Raw genomic sequence first — 5938 nt, forward strand, 5'->3', positions numbered from 1 at the left:
GCTTATAATCTCATTCAGAAATAAAAAATGTCACAGGAAAGTCACAAAGCTAATGGACCAGAATCTCTGAATTACTTCACAACCACCTCCATCCCAGAGATGAAGATCCTTTTTGTTTAGTCCCAATTCACAGCACAATATTTGCACTTTAGTTTACACCAATGGATATAGATAAATCCAAATTTTAATCTTGGATTCTGAAGCATAGCCAATAACACTTTATTAAACATACCATTTTTACTCAAAGTAAACTAATTTGGATTAACTTCGATGATAAAATATTTTCATAAAAGACTTGTTACAATAACTACTTCTCATATTGTATAAATGAATATGCTAAAAAGATAATACCCCAAATTAAAAAAAAATTTTGTATTATAGAAAAGGCCAATCCTAGTTACAGAACTGAAAAAACAATTTTTTGGCATCACATTTAAAAACGAAATACAGATCAAAAAAATGCTGCTAATCCGTCTTTTATTTTCTTTTTCTTATAACTCATGCCAACAAAACAAAGCTTAGGAATTCTATAGCAACAATGGCTTTCCACTAAATAGTGACAGAAATCTGGTTCACTTCGCTTATGTATCAGCTTATGAAAATGGTGTTTTTGTGAGAAAAGTTCGAGTAAAATATAGTCTTTTAAAGAGGACATTAAGGAGGCCTGTCAGAACAGGAAACATGAGACACGGAAAGACAAAAAACAGTGCCACTAATTTTTCCAGGTTATAAGATTTTAGGAAGACTGTTTTTATGTTGGTCTTTAATTTTTAAATGCTGTTCCATTTTAACCTTAAAACAGTACACTTTTCCACACTCTGGAATGTGATAGATCTGGGTTACTCTAAAGGATTGTTAAAAAGCAAAATTTAACTGAATAAATTTTAAAGATCTTATTGGCTTTATTCGACAACTCACAAATGGAGCAGCATCCAATCTGGCAGATAGAAAGGAGCTCCAAGGAGCTATACACAATGAAAGACTGTTATAGGCAGAAGGGAGAAGGAACAAGGAAGTTGTCCTCGGCAAAAAAGTGGGTTGGTTATTGCAAAGTTACTCTTGTGGAGGGGATGGCAGGGGTCTACCACGCAGATTACCTAACTAGTGCTGATCAGGCGATTCCTGATTTACTGGTTTAAAATTCCATTTCTGGGAGAGTGGAACTGTAATTAAGTTACGTCTTAGTTTGGTGACATGGGACTTAGCATAAGTGACTCCATTTTGGGCCTGTTGTCTTGTTTTTAACAACCTTAAGAAAGAAAGATTCTTACTCACATTGAAAAAAACTCTGAAAAAGACTCTCGAAGTTCAAGGCAAAACTGGAAGGTTACAGTAACCTTGTAAATCGTGCATGAGTTTTTCCAGAGTGACATGACTCATGTTAAAATTTATATTTGCTGTTTCCTAAAACATTTTCAATTTTTAAAATCTGGTAAGTCCCAAGTGTTACCTAGAAAAGGAAGATGGCAGGGTTTTATAATCTTTCTTCAACAAACATTTATTCAAAAAGTTTTAGTTGAGGCGTTGGCCTGGTTGTGTAGTGGTTAAGTTTGCATGCTCCACTTTGGCAGCCGGGGGTTTGTATCCTGGGTGCCAACCTAAACACTGCTCATCAAGCCATGCTGTGGCAGCATCCCACACACAACAAAATAGAGGAAGACTGGCACAGATGTTAACTCAGCAACAATGTTTGTCAAGCAAAAAGAGGAAGATTGGAAATTGATATCAGCTCAGGGCCAATCTTCCTCACCAAAATAATAATAATAATTTCATTGAGTGCTAATATGTAAGGTATCATGACTGGTTCCATGGGTAATACGAAGATCAACAGGATAGAAGTCTTACCTTCAGGGGTATTACAATCTGGTAGAGATACCAAGATGTCCACAGATAATCATATAAAAAATGGAATTCAGTGAGCCATCCATTAGAGGTGGAAAGTGCCACAGAACCACAGAGGAGGAGAACATGACTCTTGTTAGGTGTAACCAGGAAAAGTTTCATGAAGAGGGTGAAATAGAAGGGAACTATTAAGGGGGGAAACAGAGTGAACTGAAAATGTATGAAGTGAGCTGAACACGTTTCTGGAAGATTTCAGTGGGCAGAGCGAGGAATTAGGGAGGCTGAGGAGCCAATGAAGACATTGTGAGCAGCAACGTGACATTCTCAGAACTGACCTGTAGGAAGATTAATCTGAAGATAGTTGAAAATGGATTAAAATAGAGGAAAAACTGCAGATAGGGAGACCTGCTTTAGACCAATCTAATACGAAGGGATGAAGGAATGTCAGGTATCTAGATGTGACATTGTGATTTATAGTAAGAAATTTATCTCTGGTCTTCGTCCACATTTCTGGCAGAGAGCTCCTAAAACCCTTGGAATTTCCTAAGTGATGAAAGCCACAAAGATGTCATTTTTTATATTAATGAGGTTGCTTTTGGACCACATCTAAGGATGGGGGCTGGTTTCCAGGAGAACCAACCAGGTGATTAGAGAGATGGAAATTTCATCCTGCCCTGACCTTCGGGGAGGGGAGAGGGGTTAGAGGTTGAATCAATTGCCAGTGGCCAATGATTTAATCAATCACGCCTATACAGTAAAGCCTCCAGGAAAACCAAAAAGGACAGCGTTCAGAGAGCTTCCAGGCTGGTGAACACTGGGAGATTTGGGGACAATGGTGCACTCTGAGAGGGCGTGGAAGCTCTGCACCTCCTTCCACACATTTTGCCCTGTGCATCTCTTCCATCTGGCTGTTCCTAAGTTATATCGTTTTATAATAAACAGGTAATCTAGTGAGTCAATAAGTTTCCTCAGTTCTGTGAGCCACTCTAGCAAATTAGTCAAACTCAAGGAGGGGCCCATGGGAACCTCCAATCTGTAGCTGGTTGGTCAGAAGCACTGGTAACAACTTGGGTTTGAAACCGGTGTCTGGGGAGGACAGTCAACCTTGTAGGACTGAGTCCTTAACCTGTGGAATCTGATGCGATCTCTGGGTAGACAGTGTCAGAATTGAGTTGAATTGCAGGACAGTCAGCTGGTGTCTGAGCATTGCTTGGTGGTGTGGGGAACCCCTGCAACACACATTCACACATTGGAATTGAGTCCAGGAACCCAAAAGATTAGATGAGAGGGAAAGAGAGCCTGGATTTAGGTAGTAACCACAGGAACAAAGAGGAGTCAGGTTGCGCACAGAATTACAGTATACAACACTCAGCAACTCCCTCACTAGAATTTAAGCTCCGTGAAGGGGAGGACTAATCACATTTGTTGCTAGATCCTCAGTGCTTGGTACTTTTTTTTGCTGAGGAAGATTTTCCCTCAACTAACATCTGCTGCCAATCTTCCCCTTTCTGTATGTGAGCCATCACCACAGCATGGCCACTGACAGACAAGTGCTTTAGGTCCATGCCCAGGAGCTGAACTTGGGCAGCTAAAGTAAAGTATGCCAAACTTAACCAGTAGGCCACTGGGGCTGGCCCTTGCCAAATATTTTTGATTGAGTAAATGCACTCAATTTTTTTAATTGCATAAATGACTAGAAGTTGAAGGTGAGGAAGGAGTGGGTAATGTGTTCTCTTGTATACTTGTCACAATTCTACCTGGGATGTGGTTATGCAGCTATGTCTACCCAACCTCTGGCGAAGATATGGATTTCCTTTCATAACAGTTATGTAAATAAGACCCCAAACAACACATTCCTTAATAGACAATTTATGTTATAAGCTATTAATGATCTGAATTATTGCCTAAATGTCTTTCATCTGCATTTCTCCATCCAAAAAATAAATTATTTTCCTTATGAATAAATGCCCTGAAGTAGTATTAAATTTATACTTTCCTTCTCTCAAAAGAAAAGACCCATGATTTTCTTGAATCTTTCACTTAATTTCTCCATACCCAAGTTCCTAGGCCAAATAAAAGGGTAAGGCATGAACAAGACCAGGTCACACTATTTCAAAGGATATCTCTTCAGGAAGGAGAGCTTTTGAGGGAAACTCTATTGATGAACTTGTACCAGGGTTATTGACCTGGTAGAGAGATTGACTTCAGCTGCAGAAGGTGGTAGTGCTATGATGGCTGCTTATTTAAAAGGGCATTGTTTGCAAAGCAAATATATGACAAAAAAGCCATATTAAAATATATATGCTACATTCAGCTAATTTGATGGATTTTCATTTTATCTATTTATTTATTTAGTGACTGGTTTCTTGATTTTTTCCCACTTTTATTGAGATATAACTGACTTATAACATTGTATAAGTTCAAGGCACACAACATAAGTAATTTGATACAGGTATATTTTATGAAGTAATTACCTCAATAAATTTGGTTAACATCCTTGATGGATTTTTAATTTGATCATATTTTTCAAAGCTTAAAAGCTAATTCATTGGCAAAGAAATCATTTTGTGATATATTGCCTTGACACTTCCCACTTTTAAAAGCTACAACTATGTAGGACCCTTAGGAATCCAAACAACATAAATATAGTTCAAATCTCTCTAACTATGCTTGAATTAAGACATAGCTCATGCTATCAAGAGTTCGTAATCTGACTGAGGACATAGATACATAAAAAGTAAATTTTTGTGCTATAATGTAAACAGAGTTCTATAGGAAAACTGAGGTGCAAATGTTTATGGCCTGTTATTTCCTTGAGGGTGTAAGTTAGGTTGCCAAGGAGGAGAGGAGAGAGGGAAAGTTGGAAAGTGAATTTGGCCAGAGGTACATTGTACAAGTGAATTTGGCCAGAGGTACAACGTAACGTCAGAACTGGCTTTTAAGTAAGTACCCCAGGCATGATCATGAGTGTGTCTCAGAAAGATCACATTAGCCAGCAGTGTATCAGAGACACTGAGGATATCGGACACGGAGACAGGGTCCAAGTATGAGTTTATTGGCAGTCATTGCAGTGAACCAATTACTAGTCATCACTCTTAAATATTTATATTCTACTAAGCACTCTGTAAGCTTACTCTTGACCACAGTCAAGTTTTCAGAGTTGCTCAGCCAGTAAATGGAGCCACAGGATCTGAACTGAGGTGCTGACTCTTAAACGTGGCACATACTTTCCAGAGAGAGATAATTAAGGTTGTCAATTAAGCAACGGCTGTGGGAATTGAGAGGAAGTACTCTCCCTAAGACATGTTCTAGAAGTAAAATCAAAGCCGTTTTTTGAGGACAAATTAGCTTTGGGTAGTGAGGGGAAGGATCTGAGGATGCAGAGTTGCCAATTTATTTCGTTTGGGTGGCTGAGTGAACGACCGTCTGCTCAGGAAGGGCTGGCAAGGGAAGATCATGAATTAGTTTTGGAAAGATGGTTTTGAGTTGCCTGTTGGGGACATCAAGATGGAAATGGCCAATGCGGAGCTGTAAATACCGTTTCGAGGCGCTGGAAAGAAATGAGAGCCAGGACGGAATGATTGGGCGTCTTGAATATGATTGAAATCACAAAAGCGAAATAACCCATACTCAAGGAAGGTACCATGAATCAAGTCAATTTTTTAGTTTGGAAATGCCAGAGGATGATGTGGGCTAAGAAGATGGAAGAACCAGGTGAGGGCTGTCAGGGAAGCTAACTGAGGAGGAGATCTCAGGAAAGGAGGTTCACTCAATACCATCAAGAGCCGCAGACAGCAAACAAGCAAACCAACCACACAACGTGTTAACAGTGCAAGAATATGGCTTCATACCGAGCCACACGGATGAACTTAAGTCAAAACTGTGCCCAACCAGGGCTATTTACAGCCGCTTTCTTGTTCTTGAGATGCCAACGTTTCCCACTCGCGTTCTCCTTCACCGCCCTACCCTTTCCTCCCTTCTTCCACGTACAGGGTGATTCTCCTCCACATAGCAATGTTTTGGGACTCGCCTCCCACTCCTCTCGCTTCCAGCTGCTTACGGTTTCTATGGAGACCTTCACTTAATTAACCCAATC

Source organism: Equus caballus, chromosome 28, assembly GCF_041296265.1.
Source record: "Equus caballus isolate H_3958 breed thoroughbred chromosome 28, TB-T2T, whole genome shotgun sequence".
NCBI classification, from domain to species: domain Eukaryota; kingdom Metazoa; phylum Chordata; class Mammalia; order Perissodactyla; family Equidae; genus Equus; species Equus caballus.